Genomic DNA, 17,271 nt, shown 5'->3' with positions numbered 1-17,271 from the left:
CATCATCTATATAGACTATACTGAATGAACTATAAGGATTAAAAATATCATTTATTATATTTTGAAATTCTGATTGTGCATTTTTTTAATCCAAATGGCATAACTTTCCATTCATAATGTCCAAAAGGTGTTGTAAATGCTATTTTATATCTATCTTTTGGATCTATTATTATTTGCCAATATCCTGATTTTAAATCAAACTTTGAGAAGATTTTTGCATTAAATAGTCTATTAAGCAAATCTTTTTTATTAGGAATAGGATATCTAATCCATTGTAGAACTTTGTTTAAAGGTTTATAGTTTATTACTAATCTTGGAACTCCTCTTTCTTTTTCAGCTTGATTCATTACATAAAATGCAGCACAGCTCCAAGGTGATTTTGAAGAAGTTATTAATCCTTTATCTATTAATATTTTTATTTCCTTTTTACAAAATTCCAATAAATCAGAATTCATTTGTATTGGTCTAACTTTTGTTGGAATATTTCTTTCATTAAAATCTTTTTCATAAGGTAATTCTATCATATGTTGTTTTCTATCCCAAAAAGCATTAGGAATATCTGCACAAATTTCTTTTTGTAATAATTCTTCTAGTTCTGATATTCTTTTTTGTAATTTAATTTCTTTCAATTGTTCTTCAATTTTTAAATAAGATTTTTCTTCCTTAATATAACTTATATGTTGTTTTACTTTTGTAATAGTATTTATTGTTTTATAAATAGAAGAGGCTTGTAAGGTTTGCAATTCTCTTTGTTTCATTGGAGTTAAAAATTTAAAAGTAATAATTTTTCCCATTATATTTATTGAAATTCCTTCATGGCTTACTAAAAATGGATATATTTGAATTAAAAAAGGGGTTCCTAGTATTACATCATGATTTATATTTTTTACAACTATAAAATTATGTTTAATACAATATTCATTATTGCATATTGATCCTTTTGTAAATTTATATTTTACTTGTAAATTTTCTCCATTTGCTGCAATTAATGTTTCTTTTGTTCTTTCACAATATTTAGTAGGAATTATTCCTTCTTTAATGCAACTTGCATCAGCTCCACTATCTATTAGAGTTACATAGGTTTCTTTGAAATCTTCTACTGTAATAGTTACTAAAGCAAACCATTTTTGAAATGTTATTTTTTCTATAGTATTTAAATATTGAGATTCTTCTACCGGTTTTTCTGATATTAATATTTCTTGTGTTTTAGAGGTTGAGGGCTGATTATTTATTAATGCTATTTTTGATTCTATTTCTAAATCTTTTAAGTTTCATTCTATTATTTCTTGTTGTAATTGTTTTACCTGTATTTTGAGATTATTAATTTCTGTTTGAAGATCTTTAGTAGTTTCCTTTTTCATTATATTTATATTAGGATATTTGTCTATTAATTTAGAAATACTAAAAGGTTCTATTATCTTAGGTATTTTATCTTCTTGAATAATTAAGTTTTTTAATTATTCTAAATATTCTTTTTTAGCTATTGGATCTTCAATTTTATCTATTATATCTAATAAAAATTCTTTATCTTCTTTTTTAGTTATAACATTTATATATTTTGGAGTACAATTACAATTTTCTTCACTTTCTGAACTAGTTATATCATTATAATAATCATCTTCAGAACTTTGATTTTTTTCATTTATTAATAGATTTATTAATTTATTCTTAATTTCTTCTTCGTTAACACAGATTTCTGTAATTTTTTCTTTTAATTTACATTTATTTGCTTTATATCCTATTTTTCCACATTTGTAACAAACAATTTTTCTTTTTATGAATCTTTTCTTTTTAGTTGGTTCATTTTCCTTGGGTTTTTTATATCTTATTTTCTTATTATATTTTTTAACTTTCTTTTTATATGCTGATGGGGATTTTTTTCTCTTAATTCCAAAAGCATCACAAAATGATCCTACTTCTTTTGTTTTTGAACCATATTTTATTTGCAGTCTTAACTCTGAACATAACATTAACCCTTCCTTTTTTACAAAAGCGAATAATTGTCCAAAAGTAATACTTTCAAATGAAATTACATCTGTTCCCATTTCCTTTTGTAAACTATCCATTATTCTTTGTGAAAATAAACTTGGTAATCCTGTTATGAATCTTTCTTTCCAAAATGAAGCATTACAATCTGGTCTTCTTAATACATTAGTTAAAAACATATCTTTATACCATTTAAAATCTGATAATGTTGGACATCTTAAGTTTGTTAGAAATGTTTTATTAGAGTTTAATTCTTCTTTTGGGTTTCCTATAAAATACATTACTATAGTTACAATTAAAAATTCTGCAGCATCTGACTGTATTTGAATATTTCCTTGATCATCTTCAATTTCTTGTGTATGTTCTAATATTGATAATTTATCTTGTAATGTTAAAGCATTATCCCACCAATTTTTTAATTGTCCTGTAAATCCTGAAACTAATAATGTTGCAATATTTCTTTCTTGAATGTTTTTAATTTTGTAAGCTAGTCTAGCCATTCCCATTTCTTGTAAATTATTTAATACTTCATATTCTGTTTTATCATCTATATTCCATTCATAAATTGAATCTCCATCATATTTAGTAGTTCTAAATTTTGATCTTTCTTCATATTGAATATCCGGAGGACTTGGTCTAGGATAATAATTTTTTGAACTTACCATCTTCCAATTATTTCTTTTATTATAATTATTTCTTTTTATTCTATTTATTTGATTTCCTTCTGCTTCTTCAAATTGATTTTCTATTGGTAAAATTATATCTTCTTCTTCTGTTTCTGATTCTGTTGATTTTTCAGATAAATCTTCTATTTCTTCAGTTGAGTTTTCTTCTATTATTTTATCTAATGTATTTATTTTTGGAGTTGAAGGTTTAGATTCTGTGGTTAAGTTTTGTAGGGCTTGAGATATTTTATTTAATAAATTATCTGTAGTATTTATTTTTTGACTATTAATATTTTGTACTAATTCTTGCTCTTTTTCTCTTGTCAGGCTTCTAGGTTTAAAATGGGGTGCTGAAATATCATTTGGGAATTTTAATTCTGGTTTCTTTATTGTATCTATCTTAGTATTTAATACTTCCATATGTTGAGATATTGTATGAAGGATTTGATTTGTATAATTATTTTGTTGATAAATTTTCTTAAGATCTTCTAGATTTATTGAATTATTTGTACTTGATTCCGCTTCTCTTCCCTTTTTAAAAGGTGAGGCTATTATTTCTCCTTGTCCTATATTAATTTTTATTTCTTGTAATGGAGGATGTATGGATGTTATTATTTGTTCATCTTTTAATTTCCATTTTTTATATAGATTAGTTTGAACATTTATTTGAGGAGTATTATATATATCATTTATTCCTAATTTTGACATATAATATGTTAACCATGTAAAGAAAGGAAAATCAAATTTTTGTTTATCTAATTCATCCTTCCATTCTATAATTAATTTATTCTTATATTCGGATTCTAATTGAAAAAACCAAATTCTTTTTTCTGTATTTTCTTCATCTTCAAAATCTTCTTGTAAATATTTATGATTTATTATATAAGGTTTAATTATAACATTTATTTCTCCTTTCATTTGTGAATGTGTTGGAGAATATTCTGATTGATTTTGATTTATTACTTCTGGAATTGGAGTTTTATATTTAAAAGTTGAAGTATTTTCTATAGGAAAGTTTATTTCAGTAGATTCATAATTAGAATGTCTAGCTGGTAACCATGAATAACTTGAACCAGGTCTTTCTTTTAATGAAGCAAATCTTATTAAAGTATTTCCATCAGATTTTTCTATAATATCTTCTGCAGTAGTTTGTTCTATATTTCTTGCTATTTGTGGATTTTTAATTTCAAATTCACTTGGTATTGTTATTTCATTCCATTTTAATCTTTTTGGAGTATAAGTTGTAGGTCTATCTGCATCTACTTGTAATAAAGTTGTTTCTTCTTTAAGAGTTGGAGTCATTATAAATTTTGGATTTAAATGTGAAGATAAAGGTCTATAATATATTCTATATATTATTGCAAAATTCTTTGTATGTTTTTCAAATTCATTTCCTTGTAGATGAATATCTAGTATAACTGAATTCAGAATGTGTGGGTCAGTTAAGTCTATTGAAAAATTTGGTGCACAGTTAAAATATATGGGTGCATTACAAACATTAGTTTGAATCATAGAAAGTAAAGAAGTTTTATAACGTTTGAGTCTAGTATCTCTTAATGCTAGATATATATGAGCATCTACTCCTAGATGGAATAGAGGTTTTACAGCAATTTGTATTAAACCTATATGAATATATCGATATCCTTTACTTAAATATTTTTGAATTGTACTATGATTTAATAATGGAATTGATTGATATTCTTCTTGAATAGATATTGTTTCTTCATGAGTTTTAATTGATAATGCTGTTTTGAAATCTAATGGGCCAATTCTATAGATATGTTCTATTTTTTCTTCTAGAATTGTTCAATCTGAATTATTTATAGGCATATGATATTCATGACTTTGTACTATATTAGCTTGCTTTGAATTAGATCCTAATTTAAATTGTCTAAGAAATGCAGCCATGTTTTATATTTAATTAAATTTTTACATAACCTGGAACAACCGAGCACTATGCCTGGAACATCCTATCCTGGACTTACCAACGATCTTACAAGGCATCAAGTCTTACCAACGATTTTAGTAAAAGTTTAATTTAATATGTAAACATAAATGCATGAATTAGCAAATTTAAAGTAGAGAGATAATTCAACCAAGATAATAAATTCAAAGTCTAAATACGTATAATTTGTCTGAGTGTGGCTCTGATACCACTTCTACCCGGCAATATAAACTTGTAATAAGGATGAATATTTGAACTTACAATGAAATTGAGTAGACAACGGAAGCTTTGAGCAAAGTAAATCCTTGATTCTTTTATTGAATAAGCTTGACAATAGCTAGAGTACATGAGTTGTTTGAAGTAGGTGAGAGTAGGTTTGAAGTAAGTGAGAGTAGGTAAGAGGTTTGTACTTTTAGATGTAAACTGAAATTTTTCTCTGATATATTCACCGGTGCCTTCATTCTGCAACCTTCCTTCAATTTATAGAGGCTCGGGACTTTGTCATTTGAATTTCATTTCTTCTTTATTTGAGTTTCATCTTCTTTTTATTTGTGACCGACATCTTTTTCAAAAGTGATCGACCTCTTTTTCAAAAGTCGTTTGGATCTTGTCCGCGTGATCCTCCGAATGGATCAAAAGTTGATTCGGATGATTCTGCCGACTCGTCAATTTTGTCGGTTTCTTCTTTCTTATCCGACTTTTGTAAATAATCCAGATATTCTTTGAGTAGTTTTGGATCTTGCATCATCTTTTTCATCAAAAAGTCATTTGAAGTTGTCTCGGATACCATCTCGGTATCTTTTTCTTTCTTTATTGGAGTAGTGGTTGGAGTTGGTGCCGTAGTGGTTGGAGTTGGTGAAGACCTTGTTGTAGTGGATACAAAAGTTGTTGGAGTAGATGTTGGTTTGGTCCATTTGAGTTTATCTCCGGTAGTTAGGAATCTGATAACATTTACTTGATTTTCGAATTCTTGGTTGAATCCTGTCCACCATTTAACTTTGAATTCTATAACTAATGATATTGGAAGTAGTTTTTCAAGCTCTTGATGAATTTTGAAACTCCAACAAAATATCCACGGGACTTTGAACTCCATATGGAATAAAATTGATCTTGTATATTCTTCCCCCTTTGCTCTTTTTAGATACGTTTGAAATCCCATAAGCACATTTGGAGGTAGTATCTCTGGTTGTGGTCCAAACCATTTCCACCAGTGATTGAACCAAATTGGAAATTCTATGCTGCAATTTTCTTTGAACGTGAAGAACCATGAATGATTGAATGGTCTAAAAAGGAAGGCACGATACCATGCCATTTTGTAATCTCGATATGTGAATTCATCTGGAATGAACCTTACTGAAAAGGATTTTTTAGAATAAAGAGAAGTCCATTCATTTGGAGAACAAACTTCCTTTATTATGCATTTTGAGTGGCTAATTATATTTGGATTTTTTCTGTCTGGAATTGGGAATATTTCTATAGATTGAGTATCTGTAAGAATTAATTCATAATAATCCAAATTTTTTGAGGGATCATCTGGTTGCCAAAAACACTTTTGAGGAAAGATTCTTTGGGTAATTTGATTGAGTGTAGAATACAAAGGTACTTCTTGGAATTTAGTTAAAGTGATATGTTGAGTAAATGGCTTGGTAAAATAAGTATTTTCATTGGATTTTTCTGGGGTCTTTGGAATCTGTTGAAGAGGTCTTATTTGCGAAGAAGTTGGAGTACAAGCAGCTTTACTATAAGTCAATGCTGGAAAATCTGATAAGAGTTGGAATCTGTTTTGAGTAACAGGAGTAAGACTCATCTCATAATCTTGAGGAGTCTTTGGCCTGAAATTTCCTGCTTTTGAATCCATAATCCTGCAATATTAATAAACAATATCTTTAAGTTGGTCAGATAATTGCTTATTTTATTTTCTGTGATATTGAAAAAATTCCTCACTTCTCTCAATTCTTTTCATAACTTTGATTCGAATGGTATTTCTCTGAATCTCTCTTTGAATAAGAAAGGCTCTTTCTTGAGGAGTGATAGTAGCGTAAGGGCTTTTTCGAATGTATATGGTGTCATATTTAGGAATTTGATGAGCTGGAATACTTTGTCTGCCATAGCTGGTTTGGGCAAAATATTGATATCCTCTGGATTGGATATCTTTTTCTTTGTTTTGGAGTTTGGGAGAATCCCTTTGAGCTCTCAAATAATTGGTATATTCTCGTTCTTCTCTTTGAGCCAACATTTCACGATCCATGTCCTTGTAGAAATTCTCTAGTAAGAAAATCTGATAAAGAATTATTTTCTCCTTTGATAAATTCTATTTCAAAATCAAATACAGATAAAATAGCCTGCCATCTAGCAAATATTTGTTTTGAAACTATATTTTGAACATCTTTTTGTAAAATTTCTTTGGCAGATTTACAATCTATTCTAATTAAAAATTTTTTATTATATAAATCATCTTGAAATTTTGATATGCACAAAACTATGGATAAAATTTCTTTTTTAATGGTTGAATAATTTTTTTGAGAATCAGACCATGTTCCGGAATGAAATCTAACTAATTTTTCTTTTGACTTTTCTATTCTTTGTTTTAATATTCTTCCATATCCTAATTCTGATGCGTCTGTTTCAACTATCATGAATGCTTTAGGATGAGGTAAACATAGACATGGTAAAGATTCAATTTTTTCTTTTAAATATTTTAGTTTTTGAGTATGTTCCTCTGTCCAAGGTTTTGAATTTTTCTTTAATCTATTAAATAATATAGAACATTCTTGTCTTAATTTAGGAAAGAAGTCTGATATATAATTTAAACATCCTAGAAATCTTTGTAGTTGATTTTTATCTTTTATCTCATTTGGAAATTTAGTAGCAAATTCTAAAGCTGTTTTAATTGGTTTTATTGTTCCTTGATATATATAATATGTCCTAAAAATCTTATTTTTGTTTGAAATAATTTCATTTTTGGAGCAGAAACAACTAATCCATTTTTCTTAACTATTTTTAAAAATATACTTAAATGTTTAAAATGTTGTTCTATTGATTCTGAAAATATTAATACATCATTTATATAGACTATACTGAATGAACTATAAGGATTAAAAATATCTTTCATTATATTTTGAAATTCTGATGGTGCATTTTTTAATCCAAATAGCATAACTTTCCATTCATAATGTCCAAAAGGTGTTGTAAATGCTGTTTTATATCTATCTTTTGGATCTATTATTATTTGCCAATATCCTGATTTTAAATCAAACTTTGAGAAGATTTTTGCGTTAAATAGGTTATTAAGCAAATCTTTTTTATTAGGAATAGGATATCTAATCCATTGTAGAACTTTGTTTAAAGGTTTATAGTTTATTACTAATCTTGGAACTCCTCTTTCTTTTTCAGCTTGATTCATTACATAAAATGCAGCACAGCTCCAAGGTGATTTTGAAGAAGTTATTAATCCTTTATCTATTAATATTTTTATTTCCTTTTTACAAAATTCCAATAAATCAGAATTCATTTGTATTGGTCTAACTTTTGTTGGAATATTTCTTTCATTAAAATCTTTTTCATAAGGTAATTCTATCATATGTTGTTTTCTATCCCAAAAAGCATTAGGAATATCTGCACAAATTTCTTTTTGTAATAATTCTTCTAGTTCTGATATTCTTTTTTGTAATTTAATTTCTTTCAATTGTTCTTCAATTTTTAAATAAGATTTTTCTTCCTTAATATAACTTATATGTTGTTTTACTTTTGTAATAGTATTTATTGTTTTATAAATAGAAGAGGCTTGTAAGGTTTGCAATTCTCTTTGTTTCATTGGAGTTAAAAATTTAAAAGTAATAATTTTTCCCATTATATTTATTGAAATTCCTTCATGGCTTACTAAAAATGGATATATTTGAATTAAAAAAGGGGTTCCTAGTATTACATCATGATTTATATTTTTTACGACTATAAAATTATGTTTAATACAATATTTATTATTGCATATTGATCCTTTTGTAAATTTATATTTTACTTGTAAATTTTCTCCATTTGCTGCCATTAATGTTTCTTTTGTTCTTTCACAATATTTAGTAGGAATTATTCCCTCTTTAATGCAACATGCATCAGCTCCACTATCTATTAGAGTTACATAGGTTTCTTTGAAATCTTCTACTGTAATAGTTACTAAAGCAAACCATTTTTGAAATGTTATTTTTTCTATAGTATTTAAATATTGAGATTCTTCTACCGGTTTTTCTGATATTAATATTTCTTGTATTTTAGAGGTTGAGGGCTGATTATTTATTAATGCTATTTTTGATTCTATTTCTAAATCTTTTAATTTTAATTCTATTATTTCTTGTTGTAATTGTTTTACCTGTATTTTGAGATTATTAATTTCTGTTTGAAGATCTTTAGTAGTTTTCTTTTTCATTATATTTATATTAGGATATTTGTCTATTAATTTAGAAATACTAAAAGGTTCTATTATAATCGATTCTTTTCTGCGCAAATTCACATTTGGATTTCTTCATATATAGTTGGTTATCCTTCAGTATATTCAGAACAATTCTCAAGTACTGGAGGTGATCCTTTAGTGTGTGGCTATATCTTAGTATGTCATCAAAGAATACTAGGAGAAACTTTCTCAGATAAGGCTGGAATATTTGATTCATCAATGATTGGAAGGTTGCAGGGGCATTTGTGAGGCCAAATGGCATAACCAGGAACTCAAAATGCCCACAATGCGTCTAGAAAGCTGTCTTGTAGGTGTCTTGAGGTTTGACTTTGATCTGATGGTAACCTGCAGTCAAATCTAGCTTAGCTTTGAACACAGCTCCTGCCAATTCATCCAGTAGTTCATCTACATTAGGTATTGGAAATCTGTCCTTGATAGTGAGTTCATTCATCTTCCTATAGTCCACACAGAACCTCCAAGTTCCTTCTTTTTTTTTACCAGTAACACATGAGAGGCAAAGGGGCTGTTACTGTGTTTTACAATGCCTTTCTGCAGCATTTCAGTCACCTGCCTCTCTATTTCCTCTTTGTGGCAGTGAGGATTTGAGTTTGAATAGTTGAGCGTCTGGTTTAAGGGGTATCTCATGGTCTACACTCCTGCTAGGGGGTAATGAACTGGGAGACTGGAATATGTCTTCATACTCCTGCAGTAGTTCCTGCACTTCCTGTGGGGTGGACTCCAGTTTGCTTCCCTCCTGCTGTTGAGAAGTCATGGCCATGCACATCTACTTTTTGTATTCAATGAATATCCTCAAGTCCTTGCCCCTGATCAGGTCCATGTCACAATTGTCTGCTTGCCCGTGTAGGTGAATCTCCCCTCCTTCATGATGCAATGATATCTTGAGCTGCTGAAAATCAAATGTGATGGGACTGAAGTGTGTCATCCAGTCCACGCCTAGTATTATATCCCACCCTCCTAGTTCCATCACTTTGAGGTTGAATTTGAATTTGTGTTGGTTAATGCTCCATTGTACCCCAGGACAGATAGCATTGCTGGTGATAGAAGTCCCATTTCCCATAATAACGGAGAAAGGCTGATCCACCCACTGGTACTTGACATCCATTCCAATAACCAGTTCACTGCTGATATAGCTGTCAGAACTTCCAGTATCTACTAAGATGAGCACCTTTTCTCCATCTAAGACTCCTGTGAGTGTGATTGTCTTCCTCTTTAAGGCCTCAAATAATGCATGCAGGGACATTTCCATGGTTTGACCAGGATTTCCAATATGTTCATCCTGCTCTCCCAGAGCATCTTCAAATGCAGTTTCCTCTTCTTCTTCTAACATCATACAGTTCGTATGGCCAACCTTGCACTGATGGCCAATTCCATATTTCTCTCCACATTTGAAACACAGTCCATTGTTCCTCCTATACTGCATTTCCTGTGCAGAAAGTCTCCTAGGATCCTTAGTGCCTTCTTGCCAATTGACCAATTTAGGATGTTTGGGGTTGCTGTGGAGTGGAATCCTATATGAGTTAACCCCCAATGCTGTATTAGTGTTTCTTGACAATCCAACCCTGTTTTCTCCTAGTGGTTTGACATTCTCTTTAAAACTCTTATTCTGCAGTTTCAATGAATACTCTTGCCACTGAGACAGTTCAAATGCTTCAGCCAGGGTAGCAGGTTTCAACATCTTGATCATAGGTTTGATCTCTTCCTTCAGTCCACTTATGAAACTAGAAATGAAATAGGTCTCATCCAGATTTCGATTTCTTATCATCATCAAGGCCTTTAACTCCTCAAATTTCTCCTGATATTATTCAACATTGCCTATCTGCTGTAGCTTATTAAATTCTTCCACTATATCTCGACAAGTCCTATCATTAAACCTGCAACATAGCAGATTCCCAAATTCTTCCCAATTTAGCTTAGGTTTCTCAATTTTTACTCCCTGGAACCATTTATCAGCCCTGCCTTCCAAATACATTTCAATTACATCCACTTTATGTTCTTTTGGAACTTGATAGTTCAAAAAATATTTATTGCATTTACGTAACTATTCCCTAGGATTTTCTCCAGCAAACATCTGTAAATCAATCTTAGGAGGATTTGGAATTTGAAACTTACTCCAATCCTTCCTGAAGGATCTCTGAGCCTCGCAGTCTATGGTTAACCTCTGATGAGCTGGTGGAGTTGGTAGAATTGGCGGCTGGTCGATCATTCTGCCACTCCCCTCGGTTGCTTGTTCCTTGCCAGAATTCAGCTTTAGTAGCAGATCATTGAATTTCTGCTCAAGCATCTGAGTGAAGTTCTGCTCCATTCCTAATAACAGGCCTTCCATCCGCCTGTTGTTTTCTTCAAGCTCCATCTTCAAATCTTTCTTGATTTGCTGGTGTTCAAATTTGGAAGTGTGTAGGGATTCTATCAATTCTTGTAGCTTGATTTCTTATTTCCTGACTTGCTCTTCGATGGTGCGGAATCTTGTGCTTTCTACCATGATTGTGTTGTAAATTCCAAGGATCTACTGCTCTGATGCCACTTTGTCACGAACTCAAGGTTGTTTTTGGAATTTTGTTGATTGAACTTGGATGAACTGGTAGAGTTCAGGAGAATTGGGGGAGAAGCAGGGAATTGAAAATAGAGAGAGGAGAAGGAGAAGATTCAGAGGAGAAGGAATGGAAACAATGAACGTATATTTTTGTTATTCCTCATTCATGTGGGCCCCGCTTATATAACCAATCCTAACAACTTTGTGTTAGATGGTTAACAACCGAATTACCTAACTGATGGATTTCATTACATGAAACGACATCGGTTGCTAATGCTTAAGTAAGCCCAAAACAGCATTGTTTTTACTAACCTATTGAATTAGCAGGCTAATGCTCAGATTGAGCCTTTATTATGCTTAAGTCCCTACACTTTGCAGCTTGACAAATGCTTAGTTTAAAAGCAGAGACTAAGTTCTAGTTCTCTTGGGTCTAGAAAAGTAAACAAAATAAAGCGTATTTTGCTACTCATTTTTTTATAGGAATAATTGCAGAAACCTCCTCTAAGGTTTCTGATATTTGCACTGATCTCCCTTGTGATTTGAAAAATTACACTGACCTCCACTGAGGTTACTAATCCTTTGCAAATTTAGTCCAAACGATTAAAATATTATTTTAGGGAGTGAAATTAAAATTTTATACCAGATTTGCCGTTTGTGCTACATATCCAATGAATGACAAAGTACTATAATTAACAATTAATAAATTTTAAGGAGTTTAATTTATGGACAAACACGCAGTACTCATTTAAAGTACCAGTTCTTTACGAGTATTTTATTTTCAAATATTTAATTTATGATAAATATATCAATATTTGTAAGTAAAATTCAAAAATTGTTATAGTAATATTCTTGCAAAAAGGAAATCGATAGGTTATTTATTTAATATAAATTAAATATTTTTAAAAAAAAATAAATGGCCCATAAAGTATTATTTTTTTATGGTTTTCATCTATTACACGAGTAAAGTATTTGTTCTTTATGTGCATTTTATTATGAATCAATTAATTTATGTTAAATACATAAATGTTTGTAACTAAACTTAAAAAAGTGTTATATTAATATTTTTACGGAAGGGGGATTGGTAGGTTTTGTATTTAAAAAAAATAAATATTTGAAAGTAAATACAAATATGTATTTGAGCGTAAATATTTGTATTAAATTAAATATTTGAAAGTAAAATACCCTTAAAGAACCGGTACTTTAAATAGTTACCGATTCTTTATAGGTAAACACGCATTACTCATTTAAAGTACCAGCTTTTTACGGATATTTTACTTTCAAACATTTAATTTATGATAAATATATCAATATTTGTTAGTAAAATTCGAAAAAGTGTTACAGTAATATTCTTGCAAAAAGGAAATCGGTAGGTTATTTATTTAATATAAATTAAATATTTTTTAAAAAAATGACCCATTAAGTATTAATTCTTTATGGCTTTCATCCATTACATGAGTAAAGTATTGGTTCTTTATGAATATTTTATTCTGAATCATTTAATTTATGTTAAATACATAAATATTTGTAACTAAAATTGAAAAAGTGTTATATTAATATTTTTACGGAAGAGAGATTGACAGTTTTTGTATTTAACAAAAATTAAATATTTGAAAGTAAATACAAATATGTATTTGAGCGTAAATATTTGTATTAAATTAAATATTTGAAAGTAAAATACCCATAAAGAGCCGGTACTTTAAATAGGTAATGCATATTTGTCTATAAACTATACTCCTTAAAGTTTATTAATTATTAATTGATTTGTAGTATTTTGTCATTCATTGGACATGTAGTACAAAGGACAAATTTGGTAAAAAAAAATTCTAATTTCACTCCCTAAAATAATATTTTAATCGTTTGGACTGAATTTGCAAAGGATTAGTAACCTCAGGGGAGGTCAATGTAATTTTTCAAACCACAGGGGAGGTCAATGCAAATATCAGAAACCTCAGGGGAGGTTTCTGCAATTATCCCTTTTTTATATTATTAACTACCTTTTTATTCCACAAACACCATATCATAAAAAGTGTTATAATAATTACTTCGAATGACATTCTATCCAAACATGCTCTAAGCTTCCAGTTCTCTCAAAGCTACGTGTATTAATGTGTGCAAGGGTCTACTGTGTTCTTACAAGGGTGGAAGTAGGGGTGAACAAATTCGGTACATACCGAATTCATAACTGAATTCAAATTCAATTTTATAATTTGAAATCGGGTATTTGGTAATTTGGTACAAATTCGGTACGTACCGAATCCACCGAATTCTAATATGGTATAAAATAGGTAATGAGATTATGAATTTGATAATAACCGATTTTGCATTCAAATTTTGTAAAATGAAATAGGGTACCGCATTACCGCATTCGAATACCAAATTAGTTTATAAAATTATATAATATATAGATAAATGCTATTTAGTATTAGTATATACTACTAATATATTATTATATTATATAGGTAAATGCTATTAATAATAGTTAGTATATGGTATTATCACGTACTTATAATAATAATAATATATATAATAATGTACAATATATAATTTTTGTATTTGTTAATTGTTATATAACTATAATAATACAAATATATAGTAATACATAACAATATAACATAACTATAATACTTATTATTTTATACATGAGTAACGTGACTAGAATTAGATAATAAGTAATACGTATATGTATAATACTAAATATTAAACAATAAACAGAATTAGTAATTAGAATTTAGATATTGGTAATTTGATACATCATTCATGTCTGAATTATTGAATATTTGAATGCGTAACCTGTAACTTGCAAGTATTAATGTGCTCTAAATTTACATTACATATTTAATATAAAATTCATATTCTTTATTCACTAATCTTAAGGTTTTAAGTATAGAAAAGACAACTAAGCAGTGTAAGTGAATGCATACGAATTGCAAATCAATGTATTAGTGTATTGACTTTCATAATAACATATGTAAGTAAATAAGTTTTATTTTGATTTGAAATAAATTATAAGTTTGTAACTAATATAACTTATCACTAATCACTGTAATTTGTAAGTTTGTGACTAATATTACTTATTATTAATCATTGTAAACTATAAATTCATAAATTATCTAGTCTAAGCTTTATTCTAGTTTAAATTAATCACTTTTTATGTGTTCCATAAATCATATACTAAGGATTCTAGGTATAAGTGATCAAATAAATGCCAATTAAATTAAATCATAAAGTGATTATAACATAAGTAATGTGTTAAATTATGAATAATTTTGGGGATCAAATCAGTAATAATTTTTAAAAAATCAGTTTTTTTTAATAAATGAATTCGGCTAACCAATTCATTATCATTTTCGAATTCGAAATCAGTTGCGAAATAAATTTGGTTATAGCCAATTCGAAATTGAAAGCAGTTTAGATTTCTATAAGTCAAATAACCAAATTCACCGAATTCAGCTAACCGAATTACCGAATTTGTACCGTTTGCTCACCCCTAGGTGGAAGACTACAATCTAATCCCATTGGTTGGTGGTGAAGGATAAATAAGTGAGAGTGAGGCGCGTTAGTGTGCAAGGGTCAAGTATAGACTATGATCTAATCTGTGGATTGGGAAGGTTTTGAAATCATGCTAGCTTTGATTAAGTACTAAAAAATGAGTGATTATGGTGGAATATGATCTATCATTGAGTGATTAGGATAAAGAAGTGGGGTGGATTCTTCTGTCCATATAAGCTAATCCGTTGATTGGGAAGTGAGGTGATAAAGTGAGTTAGGTGGTAAAGAATAGGTAAGTGGGGTGGGTTCTTGTCTCTAATGGTATAGCAGAGTTTGATCTAATCCGTTGATTGGGAAAGTTTTGGAATTATGCGAGTTTTGATCGAGTACTCAACCGCGAGTGATTAGGGCGGAATATAGATTTATCATTGAGTGATTAGGGTGGAATATGGATCTATAGCGAAGTAGGTGCTAGGAAATTTCCTAAAAGCTCACTATTATTATTCTATTTTTTTTCATTTTTTCACAAATTTGGAAAATTGAAACTTGGTGCCCAAAATATAAAATAAAAAGGTGAATTTTTTTGTAATTTAGGATTATTCACTTACCCTCCCTTTTCTAACAAAATTAAAATGACAAAACATCGGTGTCTATAGTTAGATTGCAAGAGAAATGTTATTTAACTGGAGTTTCTAATAGGAAGTTATACCAAGGAATTAGAATTAGAAATTGTACTAAGGAACAAGTTGTTTGGATAGTGAATTATTTGTCAAAATTTATTTACTTGCATCATCAATACTTTTTCCAACCACATTTTTATCTCACATACAACATATCATAAAAGTGCTACACTATTTTTTTCAAAAATTATCCCAAATAATGTACTATCCAAATATATTTAAGGATTACAAAGTTATGTCAAAAAACAAAAGTGCACACCTTTTTCATATCTGATTTGTCCATTCTTTGTCTAGCACTATAATCTTAATGTTGAAGAGATATGCTTGTTCTAGTTATCTTATTAGGAAAGGGTTGGATTTGGTGGTAAGATGAGACGGATTGTAAATAAAAAGTTTTGGGTTCCCAAATGCCCAAGACCTCTTAAAAAATTTTAAAAAAATTGTGCTTTTATTGGACTACGGTTGGGTTGGGTAATAAGGTGGAAAGGGTTATAAGTAAGTGTTGGTTCAAATCCTCCCATTTACACAAATAAAAAAGTTAAAAAAAAAAGACGTCTTATTACTTTCAATTGGAATGTAGTTATTCTCCTATAAAAACAGGTTTTTCGACAAGGAAAACTAAATCTTTAGGTTCTCCACCCAACTAAATCTTTGTTGCTTCAATTAGATAGAGAAATTTAGTAGTATTTTTCCTCACATAGCACTTCTTCGCCAAGTTAAATGGGTCTCTCACTTTGTTTAACAAAAATTTATTATTTTCATTTTTATACAAAAATGAATGTTATAAGTGGATGGTGCTTAAGGGAGACATAGGGCTATCAATAGAGTTGGGCTAGACGAGTTCGACCCATTATGTTTGAAAGAAAATGAGCCGAGGTTATTGTAATTTTGGGTCAGGCAGAGTTTGGGTGTAGATTTGAAATTCAATTAAAATGTGGACAGAACTTGGGCCTCCATAGGCCCAGTCCAATTAAAGTTCAACTCGTTATTATATACACATACAATATTTATAATTTGATATATATTAATATATATGTGCACCTTAATATATATAACTATAAATGTATTATTTTTAAATATGTAATGTATCATTAGATGATTAGTAATTAGCAAAAAAAAAAAAGAATTAGGTTCGTTAAACATGTAATGAATAATTGACAGTTGATCATGTTTTGTTATTATTTTTCATGTATTTTAAAAGAATTAGATACAATTGTTGTTGCAAATATTTTGGTTTATGTACTTTTAATGAACTTTTTAATGGTTTATGTGTAGTTTTAATGTTATAGATTTTAAAGTAGTTTTATTGCTTAATAGTCACAGTAATTATGTTAAAAAAATTAAGAAGTAATAAGTGAATTTGAGTTGAACTCGAATAAGGCTAAAAACTCGAATGTATTTTGAGTTAAGTACGAGTTTCACATATATTAGTTCGAAACTCATAATCCAAAATTCGAATATCTTACTAAGTAGATGAACCGAGTTTGAATTTGTTAAATTCCAACTCAGATGCC

The sequence above is a fragment of the Coffea arabica genome, chromosome 2c (genome assembly GCF_036785885.1).
Source record: "Coffea arabica cultivar ET-39 chromosome 2c, Coffea Arabica ET-39 HiFi, whole genome shotgun sequence".
Classification (NCBI taxonomy): Eukaryota; Viridiplantae; Streptophyta; class Magnoliopsida; order Gentianales; family Rubiaceae; genus Coffea; species Coffea arabica.
Note: the sequence above shows the minus strand (reverse complement) of the source record.